Source organism: Porites lutea, chromosome 3, assembly GCF_958299795.1.
Source record: "Porites lutea chromosome 3, jaPorLute2.1, whole genome shotgun sequence".
NCBI lineage: Eukaryota > Metazoa > Cnidaria > Anthozoa > Scleractinia > Poritidae > Porites > Porites lutea.
The window spans coordinates 36216295-36231869 of record NC_133203.1 but is presented as its reverse complement, the minus strand read 5'-3'; the positions used below and the strand labels follow the sequence as shown (position 1 = coordinate 36231869).

The 15575-nt window shown below is 39.0% G+C and overlaps 2 protein-coding genes across 3 annotated transcripts in view; both read right to left on the bottom strand.

The window, feature by feature from the left end:
- LOC140932219 (muscle M-line assembly protein unc-89-like) overlaps positions 1 to 15575 on the bottom strand; it is a 325339-nt gene that overhangs the window by 77875 nt on the left and 231889 nt on the right. The window lies entirely within an intron of this gene.
- The window catches only part of LOC140931037 (uncharacterized), a 72224-nt gene that overhangs the window by 38079 nt on the left and 18570 nt on the right, over positions 1 to 15575 (bottom strand). The window lies entirely within an intron of this gene.

The window sequence follows — 15575 nt, the reverse complement described above, 5'->3', positions numbered from 1 at the left end:
GATTTTGGGGGGAAGGGGTTGGGGTAGACAGGGGAAGGGGATAAGTATATCCACTATGCAAAAAGGGGCCATTTTATGGAAGTGTGTCAACACTTTTGTCCCTCATTGTAGTCCTTGATGTTGATTTTTAATTAGCAAATCGGTTCCGATGCTAACCCGTGATTCAGTTAAGGCCCCGTGATTCAGCCGGACAAAACGAATGTATCCTTTCTAGTTTAACGATTACTTTTACCGTAAAGAGGGCTTAATTATAAGCTGAACTGAAATCTCCTTTGAAATGTTAAGAGGCCCTCATTAGATTTGGCACCAATAATTCATGTAACAAGAGACAGAAAACTGCCACATGTTTTTTGCTTCATCATAAATTCAAAAAGGGGCAAAGAGAGAAAATACTTACGTACTTGCGTATTGTATAGAAAAACATCTACATGACTCATTTCCATCTTTTGAATCGATTTGTTGTAAGAACAGTCCGTTCTTACTGGCATTGAGGATTTTTTCAAGATCCTGCCAAGTCACGTCTTGTACTTTTCCACCGGTCACTATCGAGCAGTTGGAAGTCACTGTAGAGTCTTTCGGCGTTACTGTTATTGTCTGAAAAGGCGGTTGGCATTTCTGTGAGTGGAAGCAAGAAGCACTTATTTCACAGTCCGGACTTCTTGGAGTTGACACATCTATTGAGTAAGTAAAAGAAAGAAATAAAAAGGCTGGAAGAAGACATTTCGAAACATACTCGTGAAATCCAGTTTGATAAGCTGGCACCTTCCCACGGAGAGGGGGAAGTGGGGTGGGAGGCACTTCTATAGGAAATTAACGCTCCACGAAATTAAGATATTGGAAATCAACGCGACTTAAATTAACGCATAAAGGAAATAAAAGCGAAAGAGAGGGTAACAATTAAAAAACGAAGGAAATTAACAAGACGTTCACAAAGGAACAACAACAACAATTTTATTAAAAAGCAAATAAATACATTTATCATACACACTGCCTGAATTTAGCTAAAAGCTATTCGAGGCAGGCAGTGTGGTTACTCCACATCTTAAAAGGAAAATTAAAGAGATTTACGACATCAAGGAAAAAGAGGTTAAAAAAGATAATAATACGAATTAATAAATATGGAAATAAGCAGAAAAAAAGGTTACAATACATTGGATTAAGTTCTCTTTATAATGGGACAAGCCCAAACCAGACGAAGAGTCTGGAGGGAGCCTATAGTGGGCCCAACGTGACGCTTTATAATCATAATTTACATATCCTCAGGGTATTTTATTAATATATGCAAGCATAGCTTCAGTTATTGCTCTGAAACCGCACGAAAACGCTTGCTACGTAGGCTATTCCAAGATCCATGCTTCAGCTAGATAACTGGATTACTATAAGCGAGAAATAGGTATTCAAATTTCTGAGGCGAGATGGAAGCTAAGGGAATATCCAAAGGAGGCGTTTTATATTTTCTTATTGAAAGTTCGCTCTCAATGTGTTATTTTGAGGGATAACAAAACGTATCATGAAATAACAAAAACGAGAGCATTGTCCGCCATGTAAAAGGAAAAACAAATGTGTGTGTTTGTACAAACTTACACTCCACTATCAACCATGCAGTCTTGTTATCACCAAATTCCACAATATCCTGTTCCACTATTTCTGTATCGTCATCTTCAATTTTAAAACGCTACTTGAGGTATATTCTTTCGCACTTTATCAAGACCTAGTTCATCCTCTTTTGATGGTATACTTTAATTTGAGCAACGCAATTCATCTTTTGCTTGGAAAGAGGAGGCTGGGGCAGTATTTTTAGGGGACATTTATATGGAGCTAGACGCAAAGTCTGGCTAGCACTCTTAATACTGGTCCTGAAAAACATAGCCAGCTGAATAATTTTTCGTACCCAAACACTGACCCGCAAAAAACACTTTATAGTTCAGTTAGTGTTGTATTCAAAGCTTATTGAATTCGTTTTGTTGCGGGTCGAAATTAGGTTTAGTGGGAATAGTTCGGATTCTACAGGTAGGACACTGAGGAGAAATAAGAGAAAACTGAGGTAAATTGGCTAAACTGAGGAATTTAAAGCCATTCAAGGCCATTTATCTTATCAACTGAATAATGGCATTTGCAAATTAAAAATACAAAAGAAACATTAGGGCCCGTTCAGTCGATCGGAATGAATTCCGGAAAGAGAACAAATGGATTTCAGAAATTGTAGCTTATTGAGGTAAAGATAAATCGATATAATAATACTTTTACAGTTTTCAACGCCAGTCTTAGTTGTTGGAGGAATAATTGTTTTAAATTTCATATCCCGTAAAATTTATACATTCGGCTTTTTTAGGATTTCTGATGGCTGTAAAATAACCATTTGTCGTGTAAAAAAATTCTAAATATAGCGTCACAAAAATAAAGTAAGCGAGTGTTGAAACTTTTAAGCGGGGGAAGGAAACACATGCTGATATATGTAATATATAAGGTTCCTTTTTATCTTTGGTTAAGTTTTTTTTCCTTTGCTTGAGGGTATGGTAACGTATGATAGTGATTTAAAACAAAGGAAAACGTCTCTTAAGATAGAATTCAACCATAACATAATTTTACGCATGAGTTATCTTATACTTGTAAGTACCAGAGTGCCCGCTCTGATTAATATCAGCACAATTTAGCTTAGCATGAATGTATCGTGTAACTAAACTAACTATAGTGCAAAATAGAGGTTGATTGCAAAAACGACCTTGAGATGTGGGACACAATTCCGCCTCAGGGTCTCAATATTCCCGATGAAAGACATTCGTAAGTGCCTTTTCATGCAGGAAGAAATTCATAAGCTGAAATCCTACATGGTTGGCATCATTACTCACGTAGGGCCATAGACAGCTATTTGGAAGGTATACACAGATGTGTTGCAAAATGGTACCGATTAAAAAGAGCTTAACTTAATTTAACTCACTTGTGCGCGTGACCTCGCCTAGCCAGTGAGTTCAGTCTGTTGTCACATTCGGTTGATTCCAGTGGGTGGCGTGTAAGAAATTGCATACCCAATTCTCCGTTCAACACAATCTTCTATCCCCAAAATAGCCCCCACTACTATTTCCCATATTTCAGATGGTGTAGATATTTAATTAACCCCCTAGTAACTCGAATTCTGGGCAATCCAAATTCTTTTGACAAGAGAACGGGAGCCATCCACTGAGGAATTGGAAACAGTAATGCATACTAACCTGCATGAAATACGAGACGTAACATGGAAATAAAAACCAGGCAGCCAAAAGACCTGAACGAGGCAACGTTTCCGTGACTAAATGCTAACATTTTCCCTTGCAAATAGTAACTGTAAGGTGGAAGATACTATATGTGCGTGTACCACAACAAATTTGAATCAATGCCGCTAGCGCGGTGATAACTGTTTATCTTTTGATGTGGAACCGCTGATAACTTACGAACAAGGCTCAGAGCGCATGCGCAGCAGACAGGAAAGCTACTGTTTCTGTGAACCACTGTTTAGCAGCAAATACAGTTAACACCCGCTGGTAACAACCTACTCAGCTTTACTTGTTTTAAAGTCTGGCAAAATAGGTTCCTTTATTTTCGGGTGCTTATTAGCAATTTAGACTAATTTTTATGAAGGCGGTTAGTAGATTGTTGATTACCAAAAAAATAGATAATTTTTTAATTTTTTTCACAATTTTATTATTATAACCCTTAGTACAGTATATTATTGTTGTTACACTGAAATTTACAATTCAAAGTTACACTCCTTGGTTAGATTGTTTATCATAATAACCATCTATAACGCTGTTTGATCTTGCTTGGCTAAACAGGTTCTTGTATTCTGGGGTATTAAAGAGGGAAATTTCTGCCGGGAGGTTCTTTCCGCGCGTTTTTATTAGCGGGTGTTTACTGTAATTATTGAATTGAATATGGGGGGTGTACTCCTGGCAATTCATCCCCAAATCCTGACCCCATTTCAGACCAAAAAATGTCATTTTTAAAATCCATTTTCAGACCTTGCCTCTAGGAAATCATGCCATCATTACTTAGATTAGAACGCCTACAAAAAAGATTTCTTAAAACCCATTTCGAATTCGCATATTTCTCTTTCTTTCTTATTCATTTGGAATTGAAACGATAACTACGTTCATACACTCCCGTAGTTCCCTCGAAAACCTTACCCAATTGGGCAAGATCTATAACAATTTTCAGACGAAACCGGAGCAAAAACCATACCCTTTTGGATCTGGACGGCACATACCAATATGGCTTATATGAGGGAGTACCCTCTGCGTATTGAATGAGGCCAAAAATATTAAGATATTATGTGAAGAAATCTGCAAATCAAAGGAGCATGCCGAATAATAATAGCCTCCGAGATCGGCATTATCCTTCACAGTATACGAAAGCTGAATTTAATAATTGTTTTATTACTCATCCAAAATATTTCTATTCTTAACAAGAATATCCCCTCGTGGACTTTCTTTAAGACTCTGTCCTATTTTTTGGCTCGGTTGCGTCTAAAACAGACTTTTTTTTTCTTGAAGATACTCCGTATAGTAAAAAGCAGATAATATATGTTTTGCGTATTCTTGCATTTCTTTCTTTCAGTTTTAGTAAGAAATTCGGCTCTTTCATCTTCGGATATCCGAGAACAATGATAATGAATAACAATAGTAAATAATTACACCGGTTGTCAAGTTTCATATGCATGTGCACAACTAGCAAAAGATATAAATTTGCATCAAAAAGAACTCTCGATTACTTTCCGAAGAAATATCCGGAAGATGCAAATAATTGGCTTGTCGTCACAGATAGCAGTGAGAGCTAAAACGGTGAACGTCACGGCTCATCGTGTGGGATGCAATACTTAATTATCTTACTCGGGTTATAACATCACAGAAACTCTCACAAAGAGTTGCTCTGATGTTATAGTGTATCACTAAACTCTTTACCCGGTAATTAGCATATCCCGGAGATTTAACCGAGGGTCCTTTTTGATGCAAATTCTATCTTTTTGCTAAATGTGCACGTGTATATGAAACTTGAAATCAATGCCAGTGAATAATGAGGACGCTCACTTGTAAACACAAAATCAAATCTGGGGGAAAAATTGGCTGTATTTGTAGCCCTATTTAAAAGCCTTCCCTGTTTTCAATGTTCTTGAGACTTGCAGGGAATATTTCTTGACAATTGATCTCGGGATTGTCGAATTTATAAAAAAATTTATCGAGCGGTTTTTGGAAATATGCGAAATTTTTAGGCACAAACCAAATTATGTCCAAAAGCTGTATCAAAAGCAGCTGAATGCAGGTTAATAAAATTCTTCTTACTCGCGATCACCCAGAGCAATTCCCCTCTTTTTTTGTATGCAGTTTTCAATGGAATCAAACCACTATGAGATGAAGCCGCGTTCCCAAAGCTTATCATTTTCTTAAAATATCAGCGAATTGTGTGGCTAGCATGCTATTTCACTGTTTTTATGATTCTTAAAACTGCAATTCAAAATATTTCGAAAACGCTCTCATAGAATTTGTTCAAACTTTGCCATAATGGAGGCAATTAAATGAAAAACGTAATGGCGTCATTACGTTGCCATGGCGACTGCGATTGCAATGAAACCCAGATCATAAGAAATTTTCATCTTTATATAATACAGCTGGCATGTGGTAACCTTTTTTTTCCATATCTTTACTCATGTCGACGTAGTTACTGCTCAAACTGGGGAGGTATCAACCCCAAAAAATCCAGTCGAACCACCTTAAGTTCACTCTTAGCTTGGACTGTTTGCAAATTACTTTTCTCTAAAATCACTTGACCTTTCCCTCAAAAGTCACATGAATGTGCTCTAAAGTTAACTGAATTGTGCAAAACAAGTTTATTGTTTGATTTAAATTATAAATTCGAGTTAATATATAGGAGCTTCGCTTTTAGCCCTGGCTAAATCTATATATTAGAACTGGCAATTAGTTATCTTAGGAACTAGCTTACTGATTACGAACATTTGTGATGAGGCGGATTAAGCAACTTTGGCCACTGGGCCTGCTACCACATTTAACAATTTTTTCTTCCAATCCTGTTTTATCTTAAGCTTCTCGAAGTCAAGAGTTACTAGCTATTGAAAAAAATACGGAGTGCTCTTTCCTGAAGCTTTTCTAATTTTCTCTTGCCTGACTTCCTGCAAAAGTGCCATATAGTGTGACAGTATGTTGGGTAAGGTAATATGATAGCCTTATACACCCAATGCAAAAATGGCTGCCAGATTAATATTCTTTTGTCTGAATTTAAATAAGCCTAACTAACCTCGTTCTCCAGTACAAGATTCAAAAGAATACCTTATCTCAAGCGAGGCTAGTTGGGCTAATTTTAATTTAAACAAAAGAATATTAATCTGGCAGCCGTTTTTGCATTGGGTGTATATATTGTGTAATTTAGCATTTATAGGAATATGTAATAGCGGGGCTCCATACAGAGCCCCATACTCATAGAATATGGTCAACCTCTTTTCATTTGGTTGTCACGTGATTGACCGAGCGTACGTGCGTACGTACGCGTCTAAGGGTAGGGTAGGGAAGACTATCAATAGGGAGGGAGGGGTTTCTCAGGCGTGTCTTGGCTAGTCCACATCATGTATATTGGACATTCACAAAATGGTCAATTGACAGCTGTCAAAACAGGATAGCCACTGACCAGTATCACATGACCATATCGCGGGCTCATGTGTCAACTCATCGACGTGACGTGTTTTTTGGAAGCTGTCCGCTGACCAGTTAATTGCTTTACTAGACCGCGACCAATGTTCAATCTCATACTTTCTAGCTAGTTTGAGAGCACAGGAAAACTGATAATGCGCACATTAGACATCAATGTTGTGATCAATTGACAGCTTTCAAAACAGGTTATCCGCTGAGCAGTATCACTTGACCGTATCGCGGGCTCAGGTATCGACCCATCGAGGTTAAGTAACTATTTAAAGTTATCCGCTGAAAAGTTTCTAGTTTTGAAATGATCGCAGGCTCAAGTTTAATCTTTTAAAAATTTACATGAAGTATGTCGTGTATTTCTGCAGCACAATTAAAATTTTGATTTCAAATTGACCTCGGACGCGAAAATTCAGCCAGCTATTACAGGCAGGGAACACAGCTGCCCTTAACTTTGCTCGCCATGATCACACGTTGGTCACGCTCTTCGTCCAATTTTTATGCTGTGATTGGTCAAAATTTGACTGGTGAGTTCATGCGGAAAATTTATGCAGCATCTTGAATCTTGTGAAAGGTTTGAACCCAGGAGTCATTTCAAAAGTAGGTTGAGTTTGATCGTCCGGGTGAACGTAGTCCTGAATAGGAGTGTTGTTGTTGACAGTGACTGACGTTTCGACAACCTGTGCGGTAGTCATCTTCAGAGTCAAAGTGAGTTGTATCACGTCAGTTGATGGTATTATACTCTGCTTATTGATCTGATTGGTCAATTACGTCGCGATGTTATTGGTCGTCTGTCAGTTAAGCCGTGATGTTATTGACTATGAAGACTCGTAATCAGTAATTGGTGCGTTTCGATCCGTCTATTGTCACAGTTAAACAGTCGTCTATTGTTAGTCAAATTGTCATTCTCTCGTAGTTAGTTTTGCTTGATCTTGTCAATAAGTCGTTTGAACGGTGCTGGTAACTGTTGGCTACGATTCAGTGGCGTTTGTTCTAAGTTAGTAAACCAGCTTTCTAAAGTAGTTCTTCAGACTACTATCAACGTCTTACTTTAGAAAGCTGGTTTACTAACTTAGAACAAACACCATTACAATCTTATTCTAAGAAAACTTTAAAAAATGTCCCGAAAAGCGTTCGAAAATACAAACGAAATGTGCTCATGCCCGCCGGGCATCCTATAATACTCCTTAAATCGAATTAATTCAATATGGCCGCCGTATCGGTAACAAGGTCTATTGTGAAATACTGCATTCTGTCCGTTGTCTGTCTGATAAAAACAGTGCCTCATAGTACTGTTTTATCTCAGATGTGACGTTTAAAAACATCACATCTGATAAATGTTGAAAAGGTTGGTTTACACGCACCCAGATTTGTTTTGTAAAGTAAACTTGTGGAACGCAAAAAATTCGGCCTGATTTTTTTTTTCCAGGCCTGATTAATCTACGGTGATCAAGAGCCATAATGGTGATCGAAGATGATTGCTATTTTGGGGTTGTATATGAGGCTCTCTTGGGCTATCATGGGCTGTTTGCAAATTATTTTTCTCTAAAATCACTTAGCCTTTCCCTCAAAAGTCACATGAATGTGCTCTAAAGTTAACTGAATTGTAAAATACAAGTTTATTGTTTGATTTAAATTATAAAGTTATTACTGGGAGCGTCGCTTTTAGCCCTGGCTAAATCTCTATATTATGTTTATAGAATTATGTAATTTAGGCATTGAAATTTTTTCCTATCTTCTGTTGCAACGGATGGCAAGGATGGACATGGATTGAAAGCTTAAAGAGTTAAAACTAACATTTTAAATTTTGAAGCTCTGCCTACAAAAATCGCCAAAAAATATTTTGGTTAGTGCTCCCTGATAAAATTTGTGTGGAATCTTCTTCTTATATCTAACTGAGCATTTTGTGAGGCATTAAGTAATGATCTCAGCCAAGTATTCTCGTGACGAAGTCCCTTTTAGTGATTTTCTTTGCTTGATAAATGATCGGATGTCATCTTATACCACGCGCGGCATCCTCTGCAAAACTTTTTACATATAAAGTGATACGCCGTAAACAGGATCAAAGACAAGGTCAGTCCAGACGTTAAAATCGCAATCGCAGGAATCCATTTGTCAGCTGACTTGCTGTTACCCTGGCCGGTTGTTGCTGCTTCTGTATCTGATGTTGCTATTCCAAAGAAATTAGAAATCCGGAGTCAGTTAAAAGTGGGTATTAAACAAACGAGCGAATGTTCAGGTGATGCTCGATATACCAAGCCAATATATGCACTATTGTCTCGTTGTATTGTGTGAAGTCTATTGTGTTACTGTGTAAGCGATAAGGATCATTGTTGTGTTCTTTGTGACGTAACTCGAGACTTGCTTTTCGCTTGGTATATCGTGCACCAGCCGAATGTTTATCAGTACCGAGCCTTGATCTATCTAGCTAGCCTGCGCCAAAGACTTGCTATTTGCTTGATATATCGTGCACCAGCCGAATGTTTATCAGTACCGAGCCTTAATCTATCTAGCTAGCCTGCGCCAAAGACTTGCTTTTCGCTAGGTATATCGTGCACCAGCCGAATTTTTATCAGTACCGAGCCTTAATCTATCTAGCTAGCCTGTGCAAAAGACGGAACTAAACTTCTAACAAGGGTTAGATTATTTACCAGTCAATTCCAAAACCTCCCACTCCCCGGGCATACCCCGGGTATTTTTTCCGTACAGTGGGAAATTTGACCAAAAATGAGGCCCGACCTGTCGGGCATTGACCTTCGTGTCAAAATGCTGGTCAGCGTCTCGTTCAGCGTGTACATCACGTTCAAGGATTATTGACGTCATTGCTCCTATATTCACTGTTTTATCGGAGCATTTGAGAGCTTTTGAAGTTACGTGCAAACGGACGCAACATTGTTGGAGCAACATTGTTGACCAACAACTCCCAACATTGCGTCCGTTTGCACGTAGCTTGAAAGAGCCCGTTAAATGTGGGCTTTTTGAAATGAATAATGTTATTGGAATGAACAAATCTCCGTAAGACAGTTTTCCTAGACTTGAGATATTTCGGTTGTGTTTAGGAGGAAATTTAGATTTGAATAAACGGTTTGACGCATGGAGAAAATTTTTGATCATGAATAGCCGCTAATGGAGTGGCGGATTTGAAACTTTTTGAAGCGCTAGCCGGTGGCGTATTTGACCATCTAAACTGCCAACATACCCGGGAATTTGACCAAAACCTTTCAAAAAAAGTCAGATTCCCAGGGGTCTGCCCGGGGGCATGGGCAGTTTTGTTATTGACTGGCTGGTACATTATGTCTGCGACCCGACGCAGGCTAACAGGGAGCTTAAAGCCTGGTTTCCATATGATCGCTACGATCTCTACGCTCGCCCTGATTGTTGCGATCGCGGAGAAAAAAAAGTTCAGCTATCGCAGCGATCATAGCCATCATATGGAAACCTGACTTTTCAGAGTTCGCAGCGACGACGATCGCTGAGATAGAACCACCCTTTCATGTAGTTTAACAAGTAAAATCCTTACCCTTTCATCGATCTAATGCCTGAAAAAAGTACCCCTTTTTGAGCCCCCCGTATATGCCATTATGGGGAGTATCCTCCCAGGATCAGGCCTTTCCCAATTGTGCTCGTAAAATGCTGGAAAGTTGCTCACTGGAATGCCCCAAAATTTGCTACCTAAATGTCAAAAGTTGCCACCTAAATTTCTTGATATTTTTATATAAACGTTAATTAAAAGCTTTATTTTTCGTTCTTCACAATAATTACTGACATCGGTCAAGAAAAAAAAACTAAAATATTTCAAAAAATTTCAAAAAAATAAAAAAAGAAATTAAAAACATTAAAGTTTTCTACGAAATCGTTGACTTTTTCGAGTTTGATTTGTGCTTTAGACCGAGGGGCCACTAAACCTATATTTTGCTCAAAAGTTGCTCAGAAAGACAAAATTTGCTCGAGGTTGCTACAACCGAAAAAAATTGCTCCAAACGCCAAAAGTTGCCGAGCACAATCGGGAAAGTCCTACCCCAGGTAACCCAGGCTCTGTGATAGTACCACAGTACGGTTCCAGTAAAATTACAATGTTTGTATGGGGTAAAAGTGCGATTCCAAAATTTCTAGAAAATACTAAATAAAGATCAATGAAAGTTGCTCTGCAGTTAGTTGTTGTTGTTCTTAATGCTCCAACGAAGTTTCGTTATAATTTGTTCAAAGTCACTCTATATACAATAATAATATACAAGGTAGGAGACACGAAAAGCCATCTTCGCCGCCATGCTCCCTTTCAACACAACTTTTTCGAACTCCAACGGTAAATAAACATGCCAGCATCGTATAAATAGAATAGCAGCAGATATAAAAAACCAATTAAGCTTTCCCAGATAGAGAAACGAATCTCACAGACTTTGACAAACTCGAAGGATATAATCCCAAACGACCGAGAACATGCTCGCTGAAGTGGCCGGGCCAGATCAACGCGCGGCCAAGAAAATGAGGCCTGGGCAATGTACAAAAAAAATCCATCCCGGGAGTCCTGGGGTGATCTTTCTGGAGACCGATACACCATTTGCCCAAAGCCACCTTCCTCTGCTGGAAAAATACTTGATAGAAGGCAATTGTTCTTCCTAGTCAATCACAATTCGCCAGAGCAAATCCCGCACACGTGCCTGAATTTTGCCATCATATTTAGCCGTAAAAGTCCCGTTTAGGGTTGCACGCGAAAAAATATAAAAATATATATTTGATATGTATATTTTTAATTCGTTTTATTTACTCCATTCATATAATCCAAGTTTTCTCATTTGTCTGTGTTTTAACATGGCCTCTTTTAGGGATCAAAAAAAAAAAGCTTGGGGAACGCCCAGACCGGTCTCCTTTTGGGGTTTAGTTCAAAATTTCTGACGAGCATCCCCACCACTTTCATATGTGGAGTCTCCCCCCCCCCACCCGGAATTTTAATGGTACTGTACTGTGGTACTATCACAGAGCCTATATTTTGTTAATTTGTGAAAAAGTGTCTTTAGACTGGAGCGCGATGCAACTCGTCGGTAATTACGGGTGTCAGTAAAACGCGGGGTCGGCGCCGGGGTCGGGGTCCACCTTCTTTTAAAAGAACGCTGTTTTAGGGTTAGGGTTAGGGTTCGGGTTGACACTAACCCTATTCCTCACATAACCCTAATCCTAACCTTAAAACGGTATTCTATAAAAAAAGAGATAGACCCCGACCCCGGCCGCGACCCCGCGTTTTACTAACACCCGGTAATTACTTTTGAATTGCCATAACAGTCCAGCGACTCAGGACCGACTCAGGGTGGCTCTGTTTTCTTCCACTGTTTCGTATTATTTGAAAAGGGATGTGATCTGGATACTATTTTTTAGATTTGGTTGGCAATTCAGAGCCGGATCCAAGGAAGGAGCCCGGACCTCCCGGTTATTTTTGGACCAAACTGAGACCCGAAAGGTCGAAAAAGAAAATTTTTAAGACCGCCCTCCTTATCTCAGGGTCTGGGTGACCGCCCCCACCCCCCCCCCCCCCCTTATCTGAAGGTCTGGATCCGCCACTGCAATTAGTCCCATTGCAACACTATACTAAGTGACCACCCCTTAACATCACTGACCTGTTGAAGTTGAGTTTGTAGTCTTTTGTGACGATGGTGTCGAAGAATCTTCAAATAAATTTGATAAAGGGGAAACGTCCTCAACATATTACTTTCATCGATACAAAAAAAAGAAAATTTCAAATGAAAAGAGAAACAAATACGATAGGTAAACATATGCCCCGGTGTTAATGAAATGAGTGTTAATGATGTATGAAATAAGCCATATATGAACTGCGGAAATGAAATGGAAATGAAGAAATGATCGTCGCAGTGAACGCAATTTATGCAATTGCGTAAAGAAGCCTGAAAAAAAAACAAAAAACAAAACAAAACAAAATTCAGGACTTCAACGGGGTTTGAACCCGTGACCTCGCGATTACCGGTGCGATGCTCTACCAACTGAGCTATGAAGCCACTGACGTTGGGAGCAGGTCAATTGCATAAATTGCGTTCGCATGTTCTTTTTCCTGAGCCACTTCAATTTCTTTTGAAGTTGTCTTGGGTTTCTCTTGTTCAGAATTCTCTATATTACTAGAGCAACCAAAGGCTATCACTTCGACTTGACTGTCCGTTTCAGACACTGGTCGCTAACGTCAACCTTCAGCCACCAGGTCGCTAAGGTCAACTTATTTGGGCTGTAGCTTTAACTTTTGCCTGCTTCACCTTACTACAATTTTTGGAGGTAGCTTTGTAACAAACTGCTGCATATTAGTTGCTGGTCTAAAGCCTGCCCCATGAATGTTCTCACAATATATGTTGCGCGTGCTGTCAAATTGTTTTCATCCTGATCTGCTGATATCTCCAGGAACTTATTGATCAGTGACTTTGAAATTAGAGCTGGGTTTCCAAATCGTTCAGTCAGCTTTTCATACTATTGCACAAAGACTTATAATTATTTTGGACGTTCAGGGGCTAACAATTTTCGCGGCACGCCATATGCATCTGCTACGATAAACGCTAGAAACGTAGCAACTTTGTAATCCGCCTTGACATAATTCGCCGCAAAATACAATTCCACTCTTTCGATATAACTTGCAATATCTTCTTTACCGTCCACATACTCTCCAACGTGACCTACAAGCGCCATCCTCGTCGCCAAAATTGTAATATTCTGGTCTTAAACAACAACACGAAACGAACCATTTGCCAGTCATTCTTTTAATGCAACTGCGCATGTGCAATATCTGCCCTAAAATATAAGAGGTCTGGGACCTAACACATTACTCAACCCAGATGCAATGCTAGATTCTGATTCGGCTATTGTATCATGTGGAACGATTATAAAGATAAAGAAGGGGGTTACGATTCGCCGTCCCCTTGATGGGTATCGCGACACAGTTTCTGTCTGGCACCTAGCAATAAATAGCCCCACACGAGTAGAAATTTCAGCTATAATTTACACTATAATTATTTCAAAAGCAGAAGTAAACTTTACCCTCCAATTGCCCTATCCGTTTAAAAGGAAATTTCAAGTACACGTATTTATGGAATTCGCTGTCCACCTGTTTTGGTAGAGTACGACTTTTCCTACCCCATTCACAGACCTGAAGGCGGATGATTTAAAACAATAGGATCAACAAAAATATCAAAAAACTCATGCACGAACATGTAATTTCAGACCCTGTATCCAAACGGCGCAAAGCCTTTCCCTGTTTCAGACCCAAACGGTTTTAAACAATTCGCTTACAAAGGGAGTACCCAGTCACCGAAACAAATAGGCTATGACGTCATGGTTTGCTGGTTTATTTTGATAATATTGCCAAATATGTCCTTACGGTATACTCAATGGAACTCAGCGTAAGTTAAGAAATCACTTGCAAATGACAAAATCACTGCTTCATGTCAAACACATTTGTTCCCCAGACATTATATAAAAATTTACATGAAAAAAAAAAAATTTTGAAAAACTTTTAGGGTATTTGAGTTTTCAAAAACCTCAGTGTTAACGTAGTAAAAGAACTATTCAAGGAATTTTTATATTTAATCTTGCTGGCAAAAGTAGGAAAATGTAAACGCCCAACAGGAAGCACAAGAGTACCCGCTTTGTTCGAGTTTTTATAAGTTTTTTACCGACCGCCGTACTGCAAGGATCAAAGTGTTAACAGTTTACCTGCTACCCGGACCGATTTAATGCTTATTCGAGGACATTTGAGAAAACTCACTATAGAAGTAAGTGAACTGTATGTTACCTTCGTTTTGTTAATTTAGTCTTTCTTACGTTACCTTTTAAACAGAATTGAAGTAGCTTAAATTGAGTTTGTTTCCTTTAAGAACCACGTGACTTCGCTTGTATCAACTTTTAGCTTTTATCGGCATTTATTCCGCTTTTTCTAGTTTCATGAATCAATTATTTGATTACGCTTATTAAATAGAATATATTTGTACAATTTGATTTCAGATCGAATAAAATTACTGTTATACAATTGCGAGTTATTCTTCGGATTGGATTCTCCGTTTTCTAATGAAAAAATCAGTTCAACCCTTCAAGCTTGTCCTCACATAACACGGCTCCTTTTGCATTTGCTGTGTTACTGTTTTGAGCCCGAGGGGGTGGGGTGGGGGGAGTACTTCCTTATAAGAGGCTAATGGGGATGTGCCGCTGGATGGGGTCCCATTTTCAAGACTGGATTGAATAAACGGGGTAGCACATTTTCGGTTTTTTTGGGGGGTAAGACAGTTCTCCATATTTACGGTTAGCAAACGTACCAGAATGTTTGTACTGCAGATGAAAAGTAAAGTGTTCTTCATTCAATCTTATAAATGGGTCAATTCATAAAAGTAGAAAGTGACTAAGTTGGGATCGCGAAAATTACATATTTGCCCAAAAGTGACTAAGATGGGGTCTATAATTGGCCACAGAATAGACTATAACGGCGTAGGAGCTCTGAGAGGCTAGCGGCACATATCCAGGAATAAATTTCGTGACACAAGACTTTTAGATATCACAGGAGTAACAGTACCTTTTTTTGAAGGAGAATATACTTTCAACTGGATAATTGAAGACCTGGAAAAGCTGGGGTAGTCCTCCTCGCAAAGCCACTGACATTTATACTTTCCCTCGTCTGCTTCAGTAACGTTAACAATGGTGAGAATGAAATCTGTTTTGCATCTGGTGTTGGTTGTTCTTTCTTGTATATCATACTTTTCACCAGATTCTAATTTCCCTGAGTTGTTGTTAAAATACCACCGTAAAGAATTGTCCCAACAGTCGCTTGGCCTAACACCTACTTTGCACTCTAAAGTGACATTGAAGTAGGCTTCCACCGGCACCTGGGGGGAAGAAATCTTCGGAGCTTTTGGAAAG